This window comes from Nycticebus coucang, chromosome 4 (genome assembly GCF_027406575.1).
Source record: "Nycticebus coucang isolate mNycCou1 chromosome 4, mNycCou1.pri, whole genome shotgun sequence".
NCBI classification, from domain to species: domain Eukaryota; kingdom Metazoa; phylum Chordata; class Mammalia; order Primates; family Lorisidae; genus Nycticebus; species Nycticebus coucang.
The window spans coordinates 93,300,028-93,323,633 of NC_069783.1; the positions used below are offsets into that span (position 1 = coordinate 93,300,028).

General features: G+C 44.3%; 1 protein-coding gene and 1 pseudogene across 2 annotated transcripts in view; one reads left to right on the forward strand and one right to left on the reverse strand.

The window, feature by feature from the left end:
- The window catches only part of CRACDL (CRACD like), a 137,425-nt gene that overhangs the window by 89,909 nt on the left and 23,910 nt on the right, over positions 1-23,606 (reverse strand). The window lies entirely within an intron of this gene.
- LOC128584517 (importin subunit alpha-1-like) lies at positions 7,612-9,297 on the forward strand (annotated as a pseudogene). The gene has a single exon (XR_008379682.1). The product of XR_008379682.1 is annotated as an importin subunit alpha-1-like (transcript).

The following is a 23,606-nucleotide window of genomic DNA, read 5'->3' on the forward strand; positions in this document are numbered from 1 at the left end:
GTGATGCAAAACACTTAATAATAAAAACAAAAGCAAGTGACATCAGCAAAAAGTCTCCCCCATATAAACAATGAGAAAACGATGGTGGGAATGTCATAATTAACTTTTTAGACCTCTGGAAATCAACACCACAATCCAGTGAGCATTTATTCAAGAGAAACAAATGAATCTCAGTAAAAACTGTGAGCTTTGTGGCATTTTAACTCACCATATGGTAATCCTTTGCTCTCTAGTTCCATATTGAAAACCAACAGCCTGGCAGTTACCAGTGGAGAAAGAATAGGGTTGAGGTTTCTTCTAAACTCCATTCCCAGAAAACTGTCATTATTTGACCTGTCTGGTGGTTCCCAAGGAAGCCACACCTGCAAGGAGGAAAACCCACTCTGCCCTGAGTCAGAGATCACTCTTTGTGAACAGCCCCACTGAAGTGCTTGTTGAAGACAATTATAGGCAAATGTTTACCTCGACAGCTAGGTCTAACTAATAAGCTTAAAAGGAAGCCCAGCATGTTTCTGGCAATCTAGAATATCACAGTTAAGGCTGTGATATTCAAGGAAACACCTGTAAAGGCCCTAAACTCTCTCCTGTGACTCATCTTGGGGCTCTGCACAAGTCAGAAGTGGGAATAAATAGCATTGTCAAACACTTAAACTGACTAGTTGAATGTTGCACACAGAGTCTTTCAACAAATATTGGGAGGTTTGTTGGTTCTAAATATTAAGAAAATCTCTGTCCAATCATTAGCTGATCACTAAGCTAATCAAATGAATTCTGTGGCCACAGATGACAAAAATACAGACTTTGCAGAATTCGTTCATGAAAGTCAACAAAACGCAGTATCAAAAAACAGCAATAACAACAAACCCTAGGGAGGGAAGGTGAATCTGATATCCAAAGTGGCAACATAATGTTTTTTAAATTTTCAACAAAAAAATATAAGACATAAAAAGAAACACACAGTATGGTCTACACACAGAAAGACCAGATGTCAGACTTACCAGAGAGATAATTATTTTTAATATGTTCAAAAAAATCAAGAAAACATATATAAAGGAAAGTACAAGAACAATATCTCATCAAATAGAGAATATAAATAGAATTTTTAAAAGAGAACCAAGTAGAAATTCTGGAGTTGAAAAGCACAATAATTGAAATTTTAAAAATCACTGGAGGGGCTAAATAGCATATCTGAACTGGCTAATGAAAGATTCAGTAAACTTAAAGACAGGCCAATTAGGATTAATCAGTCAAAGGAGCAGAAAGAAATAACAATGAACAAAAAATAAACAGAGCCTCAAAGACCTGTAAGACACTGCTGAGCATAGCAATATATGCATATGAGTCTCAGAATGAAAGGAAAGAGAGAATGGTATTGAAGGAACATTTGGCGAACTAATAACTGAGCACTTCCAGTTATTAGGACAGATTCAAAGAGATCCATAATCAAAGTATCAAAGATTCTTGAAAGCAGTAAGAGAGAAGTGACTTATCACACACAGAGGATCCTTAATAAGATCAGGAACTATTTCTCATGAGACGACAGGGAGGCCAAAAGATAGTACGATGAGCTATTCAAAGTGCTGAAAAAGCCTATGGACTAAAAACAGCAGATCCAGAAAAATTATCCTTCAAAAATTTAAAAAAATTGGGGAGCAACTGCTTATGAGGACAGTTTCCTTTTGGTGTGAAGAAAATGCACTCATTCTTTGATGCAGCAATTCTCCTGGGAATTTATTCTATAGAAATATTTACAGAGACACATACAGATAAACGGACAAAAATATGTTCCCTGCAGTCAGGCTTATATTAAAAAATTAGACATGTCATAAATACCTCTTTACATGGGAATGTTAACTAATAAATCTACTGACATGTTAACTACTAACTATTACTGACATAGAAGTATCTATAAAGTATGTATATTAGCTGGGGGTGGAGGCTCATGCCTGTAATCCTAGCACTCTGGGAGGCCAACATGGGTGGACTGCTTGAGCTCAGGAGCTTGAGACCAGCCTGAGGAAGAGTGAGACCCCATTTCTAAAAAAACAGCCAGGTGTTGTGACAGGCACCTGTAAGTCCCAGCTGCTCAGAAGGCTGAGGCAAGAGGATTGCTTGAGCCTAAGAGTTTGAGGTTGCTGTGTGGTATGACACCATGGCACTCTACCAAAGTGATCAAATGACACTCAAAAAAAAAAAAAGTATATGTGAAGTTTAAAGATCTGCAGAAAAACATGAAAACAGTATAACTGTATTTTTGCATAAAAAATGAAATTCCAATATGTATATGTACATACATGTAAATGTAACCAGGTATAGACCCTACTAAACTTCTTGGAGCAAAAGCAGAAACCCACTGCGTCTTCTTCATACTCTAACTAAACGTGCTCCGCGGACCTGCTCCTGCCGCCTCTAGGGATCTCAGCCACAGCTTTTCTGTTCTCTTTGAGACCTGGTCCTGGCCTCCCCACTGCCAGCTACAAATCCTCTGGTCCTCTGGCTGACTCTTTTGTCTATCCCTGGCTGGAGCAATGCCAGTCCTGAGAGGCCTTTGCTGGGTGTTGACCCCAATCTCAAGGCACACCACAGGTGAGGGAACACAGAAGCAAACAGGCTAATGTTCTCTCTAAGATTGCAGCCCTCCAGTAGGCTACAGGAGGCTAGAGACAATCTGCCTTCACCATACCATGGAAGTAGGGGCCACCAGCACCACAAAATTGTCCTCAGTGAAGAGTGGAGAAAAAGCCCTATTTCCACATCCTGTTGTGTAAATGTGTAAAAAAGATCTGGAAGGATACACAGTGGCTTTATCATGGGGGGAGAGAGTATAACTTTTCACTTCTGTTGTTTTTGTAGTATTTTTTTTTTCAATTACTCATGTAATTGAAATTAAAATGAAAAAAAAAAAGTCTCTGGAGTTTATTTCTGTCCTCTTTATTTTGAACACATCTTTTTCTAAGGAAACCTCATGCCATAAGGGATAACCCAATCAAGGCTCTGAGGTGGTAAATACTTAGGGTCACATCCAACTGAACTCCCATGGACTGTATGCTGGAGTCGCCTGGGTGCATCCCCCAGAGGTTCTGACTAATTAGCTGGGGATAGAATTGGGTATGAGGCTGCTTTAAAGCTCCTTAGCATTAAAGCTCTGGGCAGCCACAGTCAAGAAGGGCCTTGATCCTCTCAGCAGGGCCCCACTTCCGCTCAGCCCCACCCCATACACCCTTTCCTCTTTCTCACTCCGTGGAGCTGCCTGTTGCACATTCCAATCAGTGGTACTTCTGCTCAAACTCTGATTCAAGGTGCTGCGTCTTCCAAGTGGCAAGTAGAAAACTATCTTTTTAGATCTGGGGAGGGGAAGAAGAGTGGGAAGAGGAAAGCAGCAGAGAACGCCCCCTCCCATCACATCTCTATAAATGATCTGGCTCCAGAACCACTCTGCAGGAGAGTGATAGCTCATGAGAGGCCACGCTGGGAAGTGTTTCAGTGCTAATTAGAGCAGAGAAGCATAACACAACCACAACCCATAAAAGCAGTGTGAAGGTTCGAGAGATTCTGGGCAGAGTGGCCACATGAAATAGCCATAGATGTTACCACCCATGAGACGTGACAGAAAACCTCAGAGCTATCTGCAGTAACACTCCCAAAGGGGTATGTGGTGGGCCCCCATGGCCCAGCTTTGGTGAGTGGGCAGTGATCTCTATAGTGTAAGAAGTGAGGTAAATCTATATATTATGAGAAAACAGGCAAAAAATTGGGTTGGGGAAAGGAGCTCTGTGAAACTTTCTTCAAAAGCCTCAATTCCAGCCTCTGTCCTCTCCCTTGATGGATCTGGAGTTCATGCCACATAGGTTAACACAATTTATTTATTTATTTATTTTTCAGTTTTTGGCCAGGGCTGGGTTTGAACCCGCCACCTCCGGCATATGGTGCTGGCGCCCTACCCCTTTGAGCCACAGGTGCCGCCCCACAATTAACTATTATTTAAAGATTTCAGCAGTTATAATCACCCTAACAAGAATGTAGGCAGTTCAGGGACCTGCATCTAGATGTCACTCATTGAATTCCTGGTGGTCACTGGCCCTGGGGTTTTACAAATGCCTCCATCTATTCATCAAAATATCTGTCCTCATCACTTCCAGCAACAGACAGGCTCCAGGCCAGGTGCCTAGGACACATTAGTGAGAACAGAGGAAGGGCTCTGCCTGCAAAGATCTTACAGCTTAGATCTGGGAGCAGTTATGACACAGTGTGGCAGGAGCCAAGAGAGGGCAATTGGGGGCTTTGAGGACAGGAAGGAAGGATACTTAGTCCAGAAGAAATGAAAGCTGACTAAGATTTGATGGGTGAATAGAAAATCTGCCAAACACCATGTGCAGCAATGGAGTGGGGGTTGGGGGGAAAATTCCGAGTATAAGAAATGGTATATGAAGAGGCTAAGACGCAAGAGAGGATATAACCTGCTCAAGGCATGGAAAGAAGTTCAATATCACCGAAGTTTGAGTGTTGGGTCAGGGTGGGGAAGAAAGCTAAGCTAGAAAGCGAGTAGAGGGAAGCTAGATGATTTAGGAATAGTAAACCATGTTAAGGATTCTATTCTAAAGCGAAGGACAGCCTGGTAACATTTTCAGCTGAGGGATCACATGATCAAATTCAAGCATTAAGAAGATCTCCTTGGTTACAGGGCTGCCATGGTCTGAATGTTTGTATCCCCTCAGCATCCCTGAGTTGAAATTTTAACCTCCAAGGTGACAGCCTGAGGAGATGATGTCTTTGGGAAGTGATTAGGTCATGGGAGTGGAGTGCTCATGATGGGATTAGTGTCCTTAAGGAAGAGACCTCAGAAAGCTCTCACCCCCACCCCCCGCCATGTGAGCACAAAGAGAGAAGATGACACCTATGAACCAGAAGGTGGGTCCTCACCAGTGCACAAATCTACAGTGCCCTGATCCAGGACGTCACAGTCTCCAGAACGGTGAGAAACAAATTTCTGTTTAGAAGCCACTTTGTCTGTGAAGTCTGTTACAGCAGTTCAAACAGAATTAAGACATAGGGCAGAATCAGGAATGGAAGGGCTGTGGCAGGGGATACGGAGGAGTAAGCCAGTTTGAGGACAGAATGCACAGGACATGGTCCCTGAAGTAGGGTACCACACTGGGTACCCCAGGAAGTGAGGAAAAGAGAGAGCAAGGATCTGCCCAGGTGTCAAATGTAGGCAGGTGAGCTGATGGTACAGTCCTTCACCGAGAGAGCCTGGGCTGGGCTTGCGAGAGGGAAACAAAGACTCGTTTACATTTTTGGACACATATACAACTTCAGACAAGATAATATTTCAAAGGAGGAAATCAAGGGCTGCAAAGGAACAACTGTTCTAAACCAGGGGTCCTCAAACTACGGCCCGTGGGCCACATGCGGCAGTGTGATTGTATTTGTTCCCGTTTTGGTTTTTTACTTCAAAATAAGATATGTGCAGTGTGCATAGGAATTTGTTCATAGTTGTTTTTTTTAAAACTATAGTCCAGCCCTCCAACAATCTGAGGGACAGTGAACTGGCCCCCTGTTTAAAACGTTTAAGGACCCCTGTAAAACTCATCAATCTCATATAAACAAACACATTCACATGAATATTCATATAAGCACTCACAAAAGGAGATAAAGCAAGCAACAACAACAACAAACCCACCCAAACCTGCAGGAGCAGAGGGGCAAACTCCACAACCTTTCATGCAGCAGAGGAAACCACACTGAGACCTGACAACTGTCATCAGCAGAATGATTGATGCTCATGACAAGGAAGTGAGCCCTGGGCTGGGGGTGTTTCTTGACCCCAGCAGAGAGGATGCTTCTGGGGGTGCAGGGTCTGTTGTCAGCAGACAAAACAGGCTGCTGAGCCTGTTGTAGCCGCCAAACCAGTCAGGTATTCTCACCCATCTACTAATACTTTACGTTATTGTTAAATGATCATAATGTAAATCCGACTTGGTTTGGTGTACAGGTCCGTGAGTTTTGACACACGTGTAGAGTTATGAAGCCACGGTCACAGTCAGGATATAGAGCTGTCCCATCACCCTCCAAAAAAATCCTCCCCTGTGCTGCTCCTTTACAGCGTCTCCCTCTCTCCACATACACACACACACCCCATGCATATACCAGCAACCACTGATCTGTTCTTCCTCACTATCATCCTTCCTTTCTGAGAATGTCATAAAAATGGAATCGTACAGTATGTAACATTCTGAGACTGTCTTCCTTCATGAAGCATGATGCTTTTGAGATCCATCCAAGCTGTTGCACGTATCAATAGTTTGTTCCTTTCACCCTTCTGGCATTAAACTTGAGAGTGCTGACGGCATCGCTAAATATATATTTGCCTTGCTCCTTTTAGCACCTACATTTTCTCTTGCATCGATGCAGAAGAAATCATCTCTCTGTCACAGGTTCCCGGATCACAGCAAACCAAATTCATAGCATGGACTATACAGAAAAACAGTGACTGGTGCTGAAATAGATTAGTAAAACACTAACGCCTTGAAGGTTTTGTGTGGTATAACTTTTTTTAATTTCAAAAGTAGGCATGTTCCATGTAATCCAATGAAAAGAGAAAAAGTAATCCTTATTTTCATTACTTACAAACCTACCTTGGGATATAGTCAAGACTTACTATTTGTCCCCCCCTTCCCATACAAGTAAGAGGGGACTAGGGGTGCACATCAATCATGTATTCAGCTATTCACAGAATTCTGAGCTAGAAGCAACTCTGGATGTCACCCTCATTTGACAATTTATCCAGCAAACATTTACTGAGTGCCTGTACGTGTTCAGCACAGTACTGAGGACAGACACAGGTGGCACATGCCCTGCCCTCCAGAGAGCTGAGAGCCAGATGGTCCCAAGGCCACGGACCCCACTGTGAGGTTGCCGGCAGGGCGTTCCCGAGCTTTTACCATCAATGGGTTGGATCAGGCTCAAAGCCTGCTAAGCAGCTGGGGAAGCTGAGATAGGATTTATAGTTTATCACAGAAAATCCACAAGGGTGAATTCATAGATAACTAATCAAGAGTTGATTGTCTTAGGCTTTAGCTACTATAAAGATCAAGATACAAGGCCAGGCACAGTGTTTTACACCTGTAATTCCAGTGCTTTGGAAGGTGAAGGTGGGAGGAATGCTTGAGGCCAGGAGTTGGAGTCCAGCCTGGGCTACACAGTAAGACCCTGTCTCTAAAAAAAGAATTAATTAAAAAAACAGATACAAAGATTATGGAATTGTCAAAGAGTATTTTGCACCTAAGAAGGAAGAAACAGTCAAGGATCAATACCCACATAAAAGGTCTTAGGCAAGCCAACGTGCTATGTGGTGTACAGGCCCCAAGGAGACCTAAGAACACAGTTCTCACTTCCCGAAGATTGTGGGGAGAGAAGATGTGCCCACTGTAAAAAAATGTCAAAATGTGGTGTCATGTGATGAATGCCATATGTGAGGCTCAGATGATAAATGTCACATAAGTTCAGAAAAGGGAGGGCCAGAGTGGCCTGACAGCTCTCTGCATCTCGGTCAGGCAGAACACACTGAAAATTCCCTTACTTGGACACACCATGTTCTGCCTGAGCTGCAGTGGACGTTTCCAGGGCAGCCAACCCAGATCTTCTGAGTCCTGCACCACCTCCTGTGGAAGCTTGAGCTAGCTGTGCAGCTATCTCCCTTTGTCTCATAACCATGTCCACCAATGAGAATGCTAATTCACCAGCTGCCCGACTTAACAGGTTCAAGAACAAGGGAAAAGACAGTACAGAAATGAGGCAACGCCGAATAGAAGTTAATGTGGAGTTGAGGAAAGCTAAGAAAGATGACCAGATGCTGAAAAGGAGAAATGTAAGCTCTTTTCCTGATGATGCTACTTCTCCACTGCAGGAAAACCGAAACAACCAGGGTACTGTAAATTGGTCTGTGGATGACATTGTCAAAGGTATAAACAGCACCAATATGGAAAACCAGCTCCAAGCTACTCAGGCTGCCAGGAAACTACTTTCTAGAGAAAAACAGCCTCCCATCGACAATATAATCCGAGCTGGTTTGATCCCAAAATTTGTGTCCTTCTTGGGTAGAACTGATTGTAGTCCCATTCAATTTGAATCTGTGTGGGCACTAACTAACATTGCTTCTGGGACATCAGTACAGACTAAGGCTGTGGTAGATGGAGGTGCTAGTCCAGCATTCATTTCTCTGTTGGCGTCTCCCCATGCTCATATCAGTGAACAAGCTGTGTGGGCTCTAGGAAACATTGCAGGTGATGGTTCAGTTTTCTGAGACTTGGTTATTAAGTATGGTGCAGTTGACCCACTGCTGGCTCTTCTAGCTATTCCTGATATGTCATCTTTATCATGTGGTTACTTACGAAATCTTACCTGGACACTTTCAAATCTTTGTCACAACAAGAATCCTGCACCCCATTAGATGCTGTGGAACAGATCTTCCTACTTTAGTGCGTCTCCTGCATCATGATGATCCAGAGGTATTAGCAGATACTTGCTGGGCCATTTCTTACCTTACTGATGGTCCAAATGAATGGATTGAAATGGTTGTGAAAACAGGAGTTGTGCCCCAACTTGTGAAGCTTTTGGGAGCTACTGAATTGCCAATTGTGACTCCTGCACTAAGAGCCATAGGGAATATTGTCACTAGGACAGATGAACAGACTCAGGTTGTAATTGATGCAGGAGCACTTACTGTCTTTCCCAGCCTGCTGACCAACCCCAAAAATAACATTCAAAAGAAGCTACATGGACAATGTCAAACATCACAGCTGGCTGTCAGGAGCAGACGCAGCAAGTTGTGAATCATGGGCTAGTCCCATTACCTGTTGGTGTTCTCTCTAAGGCAGACTTTAAGGCACAGAAGGAAGCCGTATGGGCTGTGACCAACTATACACGTGGTGGAACAGCTGAACAGATTGTATACCTTGTTCATTGTGGCATAATAGAACCATTGATGACCTCTTAACAGCAAAAGATACCAAAATTATTCTGGTTATTCTGGATGCCATTTCAAATATCTTTCAGGCTGCTGAAAAACTAGGTGAAACTGAGAAACTTAGTATAATGATTGGAGAATGTGGAGGTTTGGACAAAATTGAAGTTCTACAAAACCACGAAAATGAGTCTGTGTACAAGGCTTCATTAAACTTGATTGAGAAGTATTTCTCTGTGGAGGAAGAGGAGGATCAAAATGTAGTACCAGAAACTACCTCTGAAGGCTATATGTTCCAAGTTCAGGATAGGGCTCCTGGGACTTTTAACTTTTAGATTGTACAGCTGAGGCACAAAGTTGTCGTATACTGCGTTTGGTGTAAGTTTGTCTTACTATTTCTCTACTACGAACTCTTTTTAAACGTGGTTTGTTATTGTAGCACTTTTTACAACAAAACTATACTTGAACAGTTCCAAACTGTACATACATACTGTCTGGAGCCTATCCTCTGAAAGGGTTTCTTCTTTCTATGTGGAATTTCATATCTTGCAGTGTCCTGTAAATAAAGATTAAAGTCTACCCTTTTCTTTACTTAAAAAAAAAAAAGAAAGAAAATTCCCTTACTTGGTCACCTTCTCTGGGCCCAGGACACATGCACCTGGCTTGGATGGGCTCACTGGAGCTGAGAGTTGGTCTCCCCACCTGGCCTCGTCTGCCCACAGCATCTGCCTGTAGCTCCCATGCCGTCCCAAGTCCCAGCAGGGCCCAGCAGGCCCTGAACACCTCCTGCCAGCCTGGGCCTGCCTGCCTCCTCTGCCTGGCAGCACAGCATGACTGTCAAGCTGAGCCTTTGTGGATGTGCGGAACAGAAGCCAAATGTACTGCTACTGAGGACCACAAAGGCAAGTGCAACGGAAATCCCCCCACTAGACTCTGCGATCATAAAGGCAAATCGCTCTCAAGCCTAGAACGACAAAAGCCTATTTCAAAGAAGATAACTTTTTTTTCTTAAATAAAAAAGGTGCACTAATTTCTACCAGAAAGTGACTTTCTTCCAAAAAGGGGAAGACAGGCTGAAATCCAGAGAGGAGTCACAATTAGTCATCTGTCATATTGAATCAAAGAGGGATGTGAGCACAGAAAACTGATGTATCTGGGAGCCTCCCCGCCAGGCAGGGTGGTGACAGCATTAAATTCACCTGCCACTATGTGAACCAGTCCATTCAACCCAAACTCCAGTCCCAGTGAGTTTCTGCAGACTCCCCACAACAACCCCCCATTGTCTGCAGGTCCATCAGGCACAGCCAGGGCCATGCAAAGTGGAGAGACCAGATTTCTTAACCTTGAGACATTAATCCTTTTAAAAAGGTGCAAATATGACCAAAGATAGACAACAAGAGTCTTTATATAACCTTGTAGTTACTGGTATAGAAAGATACAGTAACTTAAACAAGTCCATGCAAGAAAGGAAATAAAATGTCCTTCTGGCAGAACAGGAACAGGTAGCAACTGGATAGTGCAGTGGCTGAGATCCCTGAGATGACAGAGATCTGTAGGATGCCTAGGACCACAGCCACGTCCTGAAGGACAGCTAGGGAATGGCCAGTTGAAGGAACAGGGGTTAGAGGTGACCCTGCAGGCAGGAGGCAGGGCCTAAGCATGGGGCAGTGGCAAAGTGCTGGATGTGGTCAGCAAACGGAGTGGCCCAGCCAGACCACAGTGAGAGAAAAGGGCTGAAAGGCCAGGGCGGGCCTGGCAGTGGAGAGCCCAAGGGCGTGGCCCCTCGAAATGTGTCTGAGAAATCTTAGCTCAGCAGGAAGGCAAGGTGGACCCAGTTCAGCCAGGCGTGCCCTGGCTGCTGATAAAGTATTGCTGCTGTCAGCCCCTTATCCTAAGAGATGGAAAAGGGTGGGACTCCCAGGGGAACCAAGCACACTCCTTCCAACCCAACTCAGCACCTCAAAAACAATTTGAGGGCCTGAGCCCAGACAAGAAGTGACCCGAGCCCCCCACCCCATTGCCTTTTTGGGCAGATCAAACCAGTTACAGAAAACAGAGACTCTGGTGTAGCTGTAGGGACGGGCTTCACCTGTGAAGAATTATGTCACCCAGTTCCACCCTCCATAACAGTGGCAGCCACTGAGAAAATTCAAGTTCCAGAGAAAGGAGCACTAAGCCTCTTCACTGAGGAAAGGAAGTGGTTCAACAAGTACTGAGGTGGTGGGTACAGGGCTTTGAGCTGTAAAAGCTCATGGCTTTGCCAGGCCCAAGCTTCCCACTTGGTTCTGCTACTTAAAGCAACATGACCTTGAACTAGTTCCATAATCCCTCCCATCTGTAAAAGGGACTCAACCCTTTTGGCAGGGTTGCTGAGAATTCAATGCTGACATGTTGGCACAGGGCCCGGCTATGGAGAAGGCTCGATAAACAGTGACAACTTTGACTGTGATGAGGCCCTTGAACTTCTGCCACAGAAGAGAAAGTTGCCAACACTGCACAAGGTCTGCCTTTGCTTGAGAACCCTGATTTTGTGTATACAGAATACAGGGCTGGGCAAAAGCAGAGTCCCAGGGGTCCCTCAATTCAGAACTTAAGAGTCCTGAAAGGCGATCATGGATGGTCATGACCATGAGGGTCATGACCTGCAGGTGGTGGGGCACAGGCTGACATCACAGCCCACAGAGTATCTTCCCCTTGACACTCATCTGGGTAGGAGACAGCCACACATGAAGGTGTCGTATCAGACTACATATAGGGAACCCTTCTGTGTCTTCTCGAAGTCCTAACTCACAACAGAGGCATAGTCTAGAGACTCCATTTTATAATTAGGATCAGGGCTCTGTTATTAAAGTCTAGACTCTGGGGCCAGAATGGGCAAAACTGGGTGAACCCCAGCTCGGCGTGCATCACATGACTCAGTGTCAGCAAGTATTAATGACAGTTTGCTAGGAACACACCACAGAAGTCAGGATCAAATGCAGCCCTTCCTGGAAAGGAACTCTCCAGCTGGGTGAGGTAGCAAGATATGAACATAAAAGAAGCTGAGGGACAAAAAGGGCATAATACTGGATGACTGGACACCAGCTGAGAACGTGGGACCTTGCAGGTGGAAGAGCCCCCTACACAAAGACAATCAGAAAAGGCCATTCTACAACATACAAAGTTCCAAAGATTACAATCAGAACAACCTAGCTATTTGGATGCTTGCCTATTCTAAAATGTGACTTGGAAATAGCATGCAAATGAGACTCAAATGTCACTCCACATGGCACAAAGGAAGCACGTCATCAATGAAAAGACATAGGTGAGCTAGCTGCTCTCATGGTGCTGCCATCCCTATGGCGACAGGTCTCTGTCAACCTTCACACTTGCTCTGCCCTACAGGGTCCAGGGTCAGGCCCTGGGAGAAGGCAGGTGATGATGCTGCCTCTCAGCCAGAAAAAAATATCCCTTCCCTAAGACACATTCAAGACCTTTCATCTGAAGACTCCAGCAAAGCTCAGCAAAAACAATCTAATGAATATTAAGTGGGCTCTCTGAGTGTGTGGGTGCCAGGGGTCTCTGGACATGGATGGGTTACAGGTGTTGTGATCTTCAGAGCAGACATATCCTCCATCCTAAATTCACAAACCAGGCCTCAGGCTTTCAAAGCAATTCTGCATGAGTTCTGGTAAGAGTCGATAGTTACTTCCAGGGATTGATCACTCATTGAGTTGGAGTGAACGGTCTATAGGTGTGAGGGACTTGCACTAGCGAGGGGTGTCCTCATCAGGCAGAAGCACCTGAAAAGGCCAGCTCTGGGGAATTGCCACAGCCCAGCCTCCCTGAACTCTGTGACCCCAAGTCACCCTTCATCTCTGGGATCAGTACTCCAGGCTCAATAGTCACTTTTTCATCCAGAGGACACATCCTGACCCACCAGTCATCTCTCCAAGGCATGCAAAGGATAGCCAGAAAACCTTCCCCCAAGTTTATGAGATCTACTTAGGAAAATGTACCAAGTGTCCTAGTGTCTACAGCCAGCTTGTACCACTCTTGCCTAGGAAAGTTAACATTCTGAAATGACAACACTCTTCTCGGGGTGCACATAGAGAGCTGCACCAGCACACTCCCCCACATCATAGCATGGTAGAGGGGACACTCTGACCAGTCACTCCCCTTTGCTGTGGGGTGGGGGCAGCAAATCTCAATGGTGCAGAGGCCTTGGAAGAGCTCATTTCCCTCTGAGCCTATGGGTTTCATGTGAACTGACAGTGCCAGCACCTTGATCAAAATAGTCTGAAGCCACAAGGAGCTCCCCTCGGGCCCCCCGCCACCTCGGCTTTCCTCCACAGACTCAACACAACGACCACACTGAGTGGGCTCACTGCTCCACCCCTCGGCACAGGACCATGACTGGGCGGACTGAGGGCCAGCTGCCCGAGACCTGCCAAATGCCTGCCTCCAAGAAACACCACCTGTAAGAATTCCTTGATTTAAAAACCCATTTCCCCCTACTCTTTCAATTTCTCAGTGAGGCATAAGAGTGGGATTCCACCTGTGGGAAAAAGCCACACCTCCGCGGGAACACCGATGAGACATGTTTTAAACTACTGCAAACACTTAAATCAAGGAATAAATGGATTTTTCCCCTAAAGCATCACTATCCCAATGATGAAAACCATCTGCATTTTGATAAACACCAAATCAGAACACACTGAAAATCCTTGACATGCCTCACTCTATAACTGCTCTAAGTTGGTCTTAGCAATAATTTTAATTTCAGATGTATCACTCAATAATGAAGGGAAAAAACACTCATCCCAGGGTTATCCTCCAACATGCACATGCCATGAGAATATACAAGCATGATCTTGTGCAGTCAGAAGTTTTGCTTTCTTGGACCTTGATCCAGATGGACGCTCCCTTGTTTAATTCCCGGTGTGTTGCTTGACCACTCAGTGCCCAGAGTGACATCTGCAAAACACAGGGATACAGCTTGTGTAAGAGAGCCCTGAGCCACTTTCATCCCAGGTGTTACTGATACTGAGAACTCCTGTCAGCCTCAAACCCAGTGAGGACAAGGTAAAATGATCCCCCAAAGAGTTACAAATACAGAGGGAATACTGAAATATCAGACACTGAATACAAAACAGTGTGAGCTGAGGAGCCCGCTTTCCATGCAACCCTCCAGTGAGTTCACTTTAACGCACTTCCTGACTTTAGGTCCACCCTCATTTGTCCTTTCCTTGGGAACAAACCTCCAGGAAACCTCTCCACTGCAGTTCTGATGGTACCATAGTTGCCATATAACTCTCTTTGTCCCGGTCACAACTCCTAGGGATTTGTTCTATGTAGGAAGTCTCTTGGCAAGAGCCCCCTGAGACAGCACTTGCTTTCAAGTTCTAAGACTCGGATCTTTGTTCCAGATGTGCCACCTATTATGGAAATGACCTTGGGAAATCTGTGGGATCATTCTTAGCCTTCATTTCTTTCTGATTCATTTTGAGGATCCAATGAGAGACTGTACACAGATGAGTGTTTACTGACCTGAATTTCATTCAGAGAGGAAAAGGCCACCTTTATTCCCCCATGGGGGCCCTCACTCTGCTCAAGGCAGCGTATGTGACATGAGCTAGGCCCTGCATGGTCACTCATGCCCACGGCCGCCCACAGTTCACTGGAACCCCCCTTGCTGCTGAAGCCCGCACTCAGGAGCTCCGGCCTGGCTGCAGGGTCCCTCACTCCATCCTATTATAGACAGGGCCCTTCCTGTGACTCTTCACACATGAAAACATCTGAGGCTGGTTCCCACCTCCATTCCTATAGGTCCTGCCTCCCCAAAAGACTTCAACAATCTGGGAAATTCTTCTTCCTCCACCTGCTGTCCTGCCCTTAGCACATGTGCATAAAATAGAGATGGCAAAACACTGACCCTCATGAAGATCGGACCCAGGAGGCTGCTTTGCCCACAGGGACCATGCAAAAACTCCACCATGGGGAGTTTGGATCCCCATCTTCTGTCACATGGTGTAATGGAAAATAGCCCCGGATTGAAAGCCAGGACTCCTGCCCTTAGCTTGTCTGTGAGGCCCTGAGCAGGTAACTGGATCTCTCTGACTCACTACCTCATCCACTTAATATCATTGGGTCCCATGCAGAAGCAATATGGCAATGTCCAGGAAAGCCTATGCAAATGACGGTGTGCCATGCAATCAACGGTGCCTCCATGACCACCCCAACAGATATGCCCTCAGCTGCCTCGGGACTTGACACAACAAGAATTTTAGCTGAAAATTTTCTTTCACTATAAAATTAGAAAGATTTTCTAAAAAGAATAAGCAACCCCCCAAGTCTACCGCATCAGGTACTTTCATTGAAGACTCTGCTGCTGTTTGGCACTATTTTATTTTCAGTTGTTCATGAAATAAGTATTTGTTGACTATCACTAAATTCCAGGCACTGCAGATTCAGCAAGAGTCAACAAGAAAAACCAACATGTTCTTGTTCTCCCATTCCAAGGGTGGAGAGAGACAAACCGATGCCCAATGTGTCAGATGCTGCTGAGGGCTCTGAAAATTAAAGCAGCTTAAGGGGAGATGCTATTTCATTCAAGGGCGTCAAGGAAGGCCTTCTCTAAGGTGACAGTGGAGCACAGGCCTGAATGAAGTTGGGGGTGAGCTCTGAAGGTGTGGGGGGAAGAGCATGCAGGCACTGGGGGCAGCTCAAAGAACCCGGGTCAGAGCTGATGGAGACTGGGAGACATCAGAGACATGCTGGGCGCTGGGGGCAGAGGAGAGCTAACAGCAAAGAAGGCTTTACAGCATCTAGAAAGGACTTTGGACTTCATTCTGAGTGAAGTAAAATGTCATTGGAAAGTTCTAGCAGAGGCACAATGTGACTTATATTTTAATTTCCTTTTCTAATTGCTCTTGCTAGGATATAAAAATGCAACTGATTTTTGTATACTGGCCACATATCCTATACACTTTGAAAATTCCCTTATTAGTTCTAGTATCAATTCTGTTAATTAGTTGGAATTATGTCTTCTGCAAATAAAAATCATTTCATTCCTTTCTTTCCAGCCCTTATGCCTTTTCATTTCTTTTTGTTGTTTAGAATGATTTTAGCTCTGGGTTTCTGAAAGATGAATTTGATTAGAGTATGGAATTTTTTTCCTCCGATTCTTAGATTGTGGAGAGTTTTTCATCACAAATAAGCTGTCAGTTCTGTCTGATGCTTTCTTTGTGCACTTTTGCATGTTAAGCCAACCTTGAATTCCTGAGATAAATCCACTTTGGTCATCAGGTATGTTATGATCCTATTTATATATTGCTATATTCAATGTAAAAATATTTTGTTGTTTTTTTGTCCCTATGCTCAGGAGGAATATTGGTCTTCAATTTCTTTTCCTTTTTAAGAAAATTGTGCTTATGCCAGCCTCATAAAGTTATTTAGGAAGTGTTTCTTCCCCGTCTGAAAGATTTGATGATACCTTGGTGCTACTTTTTTTTTTTAAATCATAGCTGTGTACATTAATGCAATTATGGGGTGCAATGTGCTGGTTTTATATACAATTTGAAATATTTTCATCAAACTGGTGCTACTTTTTTTTTTAATGTTTTCTAAAATTCACTATTGAACCCATTTTGGCCTAGAGTTTTCTTTGTGGAATGTTTTTAACCACAAATTTGATTTAAAAAAAAATCTAGTTGGATGTAGTGGCTCATGCCTGTAATTCTAGCACTCTAGGAGGCTGCGGTGAGTAGATAGCTTAAGCTCAGGAGTTTGAGACCAGCCTGAGCAAGAAAGAGACCTGGCTCTAAAAATAGCTCAGCATAGAGGTGGGTGCCTGTAGTCCCAGCTACTTGGGAGGCTGAGGCAAGAGGACTGCTTAAGTGCAAGAGTCTAAATTCTAACCGAGGGCAACAAAGTGAGACTCTTTTTCAAAAAACAAAAATCCAGGAAAGTGTTTTGCAAATAATGATATACCAGGCAAACAATAGGTGCCTCTGTGACACCCCTAAAAGTAAAGTATGTCCTGTGAATTTTTAAAATGCATTTAAAATTTCATTTGAAAATTCATTTAAAAAATAAAATTTAGGGCTATTCATATTTCACTTTTCCTGTGTCAATTTTATTCGCATTCTTTCAAGGAATTACCTGTTTCCTCTAATTTGTTGAATTTATTGACAAAGTTATTATGAATATACCATTATCCTTTTAATATATATAAGATGTGTATTAATACTACATATGAATGGTATATAAAACCAGTGAATGGTGAAACCGCAGATTATCACGCAACTGGATTGCCGTTGATTGCCAGTTTGCGTACTGTTGCTTGGATGTAGCACAGTGGTTGGTGATGGAATAAAGGAAGCGAAGATCAGAAAAAATAAAATAAAATAAAAATACTACATATGTCCTCTTTCATTCTTGAGACAGCAAGTCCCCACTTAACATTGTGGATAGGCTCCTGGAAATGTGACTTTAACTAAAATGACACATAACAAAACTAATTTTTTTCTCATCAATGTTACAAATAAACATTATTGAGACCAGCCTGAGCAAGACATTATTCAAGAACGCTGCATACCACTGCACTTAAAGTCACAGTTCCAAGAACTTATTGACAATGTTAAGTGAGGATTTATTGTATTGGCAATTTGATTTCTTCTCTTTTTTCTTGATCAGTCTTCATGGGGAGTTATAAATTTTATTGAGCTTTTCTAAAGAATCGACATCTGTTTTTGTTTTTTCTCTATTGCTCGTCTGTATACTCTTGTTGACCCACCCTCTGTACTTTGTCATACATCTCATCACTGCATCTATTAGAAACTACACAATAAATTGCTATTATTTTTGCTTTAACCCATCAATTGTTTTTTAAAGAAAATTTTAAATGAGAAAATCTTAAATGAGAAAGCAAATCCTTTTCTTTTTACCACGTTACTTCCTATTTCTGGCACTTTCCTACATATGGCTCTATATTATCTGATGGCATTTTCCTTCAGCAGGTCTACTGGAAACAATTTCTGTCAGCTTTTGTTAATCTGAAAATGCTTTTCTTTCACATTTATTTTTATTTATTTTTAAGACATAGTCTCACTTCGTCGCACTTAGTAGAATGCCATGGTGTCATAGTTCACAGCAACTTCAAACTCTTGGGCACAAGGGATCCCAAACAGCTAGGACTATAGGCGCCTCCCACCACACCCAGGTAGTTTTTAGAGGTGGGATCTCCCTCTTGCTCAGGCTGGTCTTGAACTCCTGACCTCAGGTGATCCAACTGCCTCGGCCTCCCCGAGTGCTAGGATTACAGTCATGAACCTCTGAGCGCACATTTATTTTTAAAAGAGTTTTCCAGAACTTTAAAGGTGTTATCCAATAGTCTCTGGTTTGCATAGTTTCTGATGAGAAGCCAAACTTGTCCTCATTTTTGTTCCCCTTTGTGTGCCTTCTTTCCTCTGATTGCTTTAATATTTTGTTTTTATCCCAGTTTTCAGCAATTCTAATGTGCCTAGGTGTGGTTTCCTTTGAGTTTACCTGGCTTGGGGTCCCTTAGAATTCTAAAATCTTTAGGCTGAGTTTTTCTTCATCAAAGTTGGGGGAAATTTCCTCAATATTTTTCTGTCCCAATCTCTCTCTTGTCTTCTAGAATTCCAATTATACATGTTAGACTACTTGATATTCTCTCTCATATGTCACTGTTCATTTATTTTCAATGTTTCTTCACTCTGTAATTCAATTTGAATGGTTTCTACTGATCTGTCTTAAAGTTCACTGACTTTTTTATCAATCTAGTGAATTTTTCATTTCTGGTATTATATTTTCCATTTCTAGAATTTCCATTTCTCTGCTGAAATTCCTATCTGTTCAGTCATTATGTTTGTATGAGTTGGGATCTATTGATCTTTTTCTGATTGTTATGGATCACATTGTGCCACATGTCTAGTGATTTTTTTATTGTATGTTAGATATTACAGACAATATCTTGTTTGAAGAGTATTGAGTTTTATTCTAGCAATTAGTTAATTAGCACAGCATCTTTTTTTTTTTTTTTTTTTTTTTGCGACAGTCTCAAGCTGTCACCCTGGGTAGAGTGCCGTGGTGTCACAGCTCACAGGAACCTCAAACTCTTGGGCTTAGGCTTTTCTCTTGCCTCAGCCTCCCAAGTAGCTGGGACTACAGGCACCCACCACAATGCCTGGCTATTTTGTGGTTGCGGTTGTCATTGTTGTTTGGCCAACCCAGGCTGGATTCGAACCTGCCAGCTCTGATGTACATGGCTGGCACCCTAGCTGCTTGAGCTACAGACACCGAGCCTAGCACAGCATCTCTGTCACTAACAAGACTTGCTTTTATGGTTTGCTATGCAAGGCCTAAGCTAAGCTGATTGGATCAAAGATCTGCACTGAGGTTGTTCCATTCTTGCTTTTTTTAAATAACTCTATTCCTAAGGTATGACCTTTCTGTAATTCACCTGAGTGGATGCGTGAGGTGTTCAGGCAGGTCTCCTCACTGCAGCTGATTAGAACTCTAAGTATCCCAGCACGACATGACTGTGTAACCTCCAGATACCCTGTTTTGCTCACTACCCTCTCCCCACCACCATGCTCAGTAGTTCTCTGGTGAGCCTCAGTCTTGCCTGGTGTAAATGAATTTCAATATTTAGGGAAGAGTCTAGGGAACCACACTGAAGACTTTTCAAGTCCCTTCCCTGCTCAGAACCTTCCTTTCCAATACCCTGTCCCATAAATTCCAGCTGTTTCTGCATCTCCAAGACTGATGTCTGTTTCTACTGCTCAGATCTTTGAGGGGGTCTCTGCTTCCCTGTGCCTTGTTTTTAAAAGTATTCACAGACAGAAGGCCAAGGTCAATGTGGAGCTTGCCAGACATGCTTCTGATTAGATCAAAGATCTGCGCTGAGGTTGTTCCATTCTTGCTTCATATATTTTATCCAACATCATAATCGATTAAGGAAGAATAAATATTTATTACTCCATGTCTGAGATTGAAAGCCTGACCACATTTTAAAAGGTGACTCTGAAAGCTGTGTAGAAGAGACTGAAAACTGAACTGATGAACTATATAGCCTAAGACTCATATGAAAAAGATTGATGAGGAAGTTTTTCATAAAGCAGAAAATGCTAATGCTCTGACACCTATTAAACACCTGCACAACTCTTTCAAGACATTGGAAGTAAAATGTGTACCTTCAGGTAAAATCATAGGAACACGAGGTTTATCTCTGATGCCAGATAGAAACATGAGGTTTATCTCTGATGCAGTTTTGAAGGCTGAAGTGAGAGGACTTCCTCTTGTGTTTTTTCTGGCCAAGACCAGACACAGCTGCAGCAGGAGCTGGCAATCCTGGGAAGTTCCTTCCATGTTCAAAGCTGTGGTCGGTGGACTGACTGGCTGTCTGATCTGGGAACCATCCACAAAGGCAGAAGAGTCCAAATGGGTGATGTGGAAAGCTCTTCTAGACAATTCCAAATCCTCAGCCACAGGCAAGGATGGGTCACTCATGCCCTTCCTACAAATGCAGTTCCAAGTCAATTCTCTTACCAAAGTTATTTTCCTAGCAAATGCCCATCCACTGCAAGGAGTCTAGGTTGGGGAGAGGCCAGCAGTCCTGCCCGGCCACACAGCTAGATGGCCCCCAGTTCTCCCACCCCACAGCCTGTGGAGAGTATATCAACCTAACAGCTTGGAAGTGAACAGAACCCAAAGCCAAACTCACCCTATTACTGTAAATGCCTATCAGGCTGATAAATACCTGAAAGGGCCACCCCCTACCTTTCCCTGGTACAAGCTGCTATTTGCCCTGGACAACAGACCAAGGCTGGGGTTTCCAAGGTGGTTTACAAGCCAATGACCTTCCCCTCTCTGGTGCTGCCTCTATCAGTGGTGCAACAACACTCAAGAATCTATGAAAGGCTGGGGCCTGCTCCTGAGAAGTGGACTAAATCCCACAATCTCTGTGAAAAGTCCATGCATACAGAAATGAATTTCATTAATACCTCACCTATTTATACTCAGCCTGGATTATGTCCCTATATTTATTTGTATAAATAGGCAGAATAATCCTAAAGATTCAGCAATCTACACACAGAAAAAGCCCACTGCCCCACTCCTGTCCTGCCCAACCCCATGTTTAAAAGCTTCATACAAACATTAAGACTCCGGACTGTATAAATGTGGCCTGATTTTAAGCCTCATAGTGAATCAGCATCTCAGAAGCTCTGCTTCCTCAGAGACTCCTGGGAAGCCTCTGTAGTGAAGACTCAGAAAACAATGGCAGAAAGCTGTCAAGTAATTTCTGTGTAAGGCTTCTGTGCACACCATGAAATTCATGAGCCCTAGATAGCAACCGCAGATTCTTAAGTTTCCTTTATGATATTTGGATTAGATTCTCTGCACTTCTCAAGGAGTATTTATTTTTCATAAAATTATTTATCATTTTGGTTCAATTTTCTTCTAATTTACATGTAACAGCTATGCAATGCAACAGCTGTGACTTATAAGAAGAAATGGGCAGGTAGAGAAAAGCCCCTATCACACATCTAATAATCAGCAGTCCTGATTGTCAGATCAAGGATCTGATCCCAGAGGAGGTTCTCAGTGCTTCCATGTAATCTGGACCCAAGCAACCGTCACCAGACTGCTGGTCATGAAATCTGCAAGTGCAAACAAATTGAGCAGCCAGGCTGCAAGGAAAGAGCAAAGAGCAAACACCGGCTGGGCAAACCGCACTTCCTCCCTCCAGCACATTCCTGCTGCCGCCTGCCTGCTCTGAGGCCCACTGAAATTAAATCTGATGCTGCAACTGGTAGCCTCCCCAGGGAAAGGGGCCTGGCACTGAACACTCCATCTGGTAGCACGTCCCAAGCCACCTGGCCACTTTGCTCTTTAACCCTAGATCCCTTTCTGCCAGGAGAAACCTGTTCCTGTGCCACCTGTAAACTCACATAGCCTGTCCCAAGGTGCTCCCCCGTCAGTGGAGTGGCAAAGGGCCAGCTGTGACTATGGAATTCAGCAACAAAGGGAATGGATAGCAAGGCAGCTTTCGAAAAGCGGGAATTAATTCTGAAAAAAAAAAAGAAAGAAAGAAAAACTGCTCAGATTCTCAACCCCCTAGCTTAATACAACACCATGAGCAATCAGTAACACTGTGAGTACTCAGTAAGGCCGCAAGTACTCAGTAACATCAGGAGTACTCAGTAATGCCAGGAGCACTCAGTAACACCAGGACCACTGCATAAGGCTGCAAGCACTCAGTAACATCCTCTCCTCATCACGTCACCTGCTCTCTCGCATTCCACTTGAGATAATTTCATCCCTGTCTTCCAACAGGGGTGGTGCACGCTCCTACCTGCAGGGAGCAGATTTCAGAGACTTCTTGCCCAGAGACCTGCAGCCTGGGGCCCAGACCCAGGCAGGACACCCCCATCCCCTCTGAGAACAGTATGCCACATCATCGTCTCTGGAAATGTAGTCTGAGGAGTTCCCTATTTCCCAGATCACTGTTTTGAGGACCTAGCAGAACCAGGATCAGCTCTCTCACAATGACAACCATTTCCCCCTAAACAAGGAGCAGCTTCGAAGCCAAGAGGGTTGGAGTTAAGGTGTTCCCTCCCTCCCACACCAACCTGCTGCCAGAATACTAAACAAGGAGCTGCCTCGCAGCCATGAGGGTCAGAGTTAAGGTGTTCCCTCCCCGTCACACCCACCTGCTGCAGAATAAGGGTTTTTGGAGTCCACCAGGCCTGGTCCTGTTGGGTGACCTCTGATTAGGGTCTTCCCTGACTAGACCTGTTTTCTTGTCTCCTAAGTGAACCTAATAATTGTCCCTATTCTCATGGGTTGATGGGAGGATTTAATGGGGAGATGTAAGTAAAGTGTTTAGCTTCAGGTTGAATTACCTCTCGAAGTAAAATAGGGCAGTTCAGGATGCAGGTTCCAATGACCTTGCTGTGCACAAAGAATCAGAAAATCTAAGATAACTTTTCACTTTTTAAGAAAGGTTGAGAATTACAATGCCAATGGGGGGACAATGCCAGGCAATGCCAGGCAGCTGGTAAGCAGCAGGCACCTGGCGAGGTGCTGAATGAGAGGCAGGAGACCTACACACTCATGATTCTGTTCCTGACACAGAAACGTCCCTTCTGCTTTCTGGCCCTCAGATACCTCACACCTGGAAAGAACATACTAGTGCTGGCCCTGCCTGCCTCACAGTACATTTAGGGCTCAAACCTGACTGTTGGGTGCACACCATGCCTTGAAGAAAACAGAGGGCTATATCGGTAAGAAGTAAGACTTGTGTGACTCTTTCCACAATTGCCCCTGGGGCCTGGCCCAGGTACAGCAGAGGACCATGGGAGTGTAGGAGCCCACAGCACTCGGTGCGGGTCAGGCCTCCACATGCAAAGCATTGCACACAGCCCTGGGAGGACAGGCTGATGGAAGTGTGATCCCTGCTCTCAGGCTCTCACAGTCGACAATTTCCTGTTTTGTTCCCCAGAACCCCACTCCTAAGACCCTCCACAGCCCAGGATCAGGGAGAGGAACCAGATATAAACTGGGTGCTCCAGTGCCGGGGCAGAAAGGGAAGGTACCTGCAGGAAAGGGATGAAGGGTGGCTTGCTCAGCAACACTC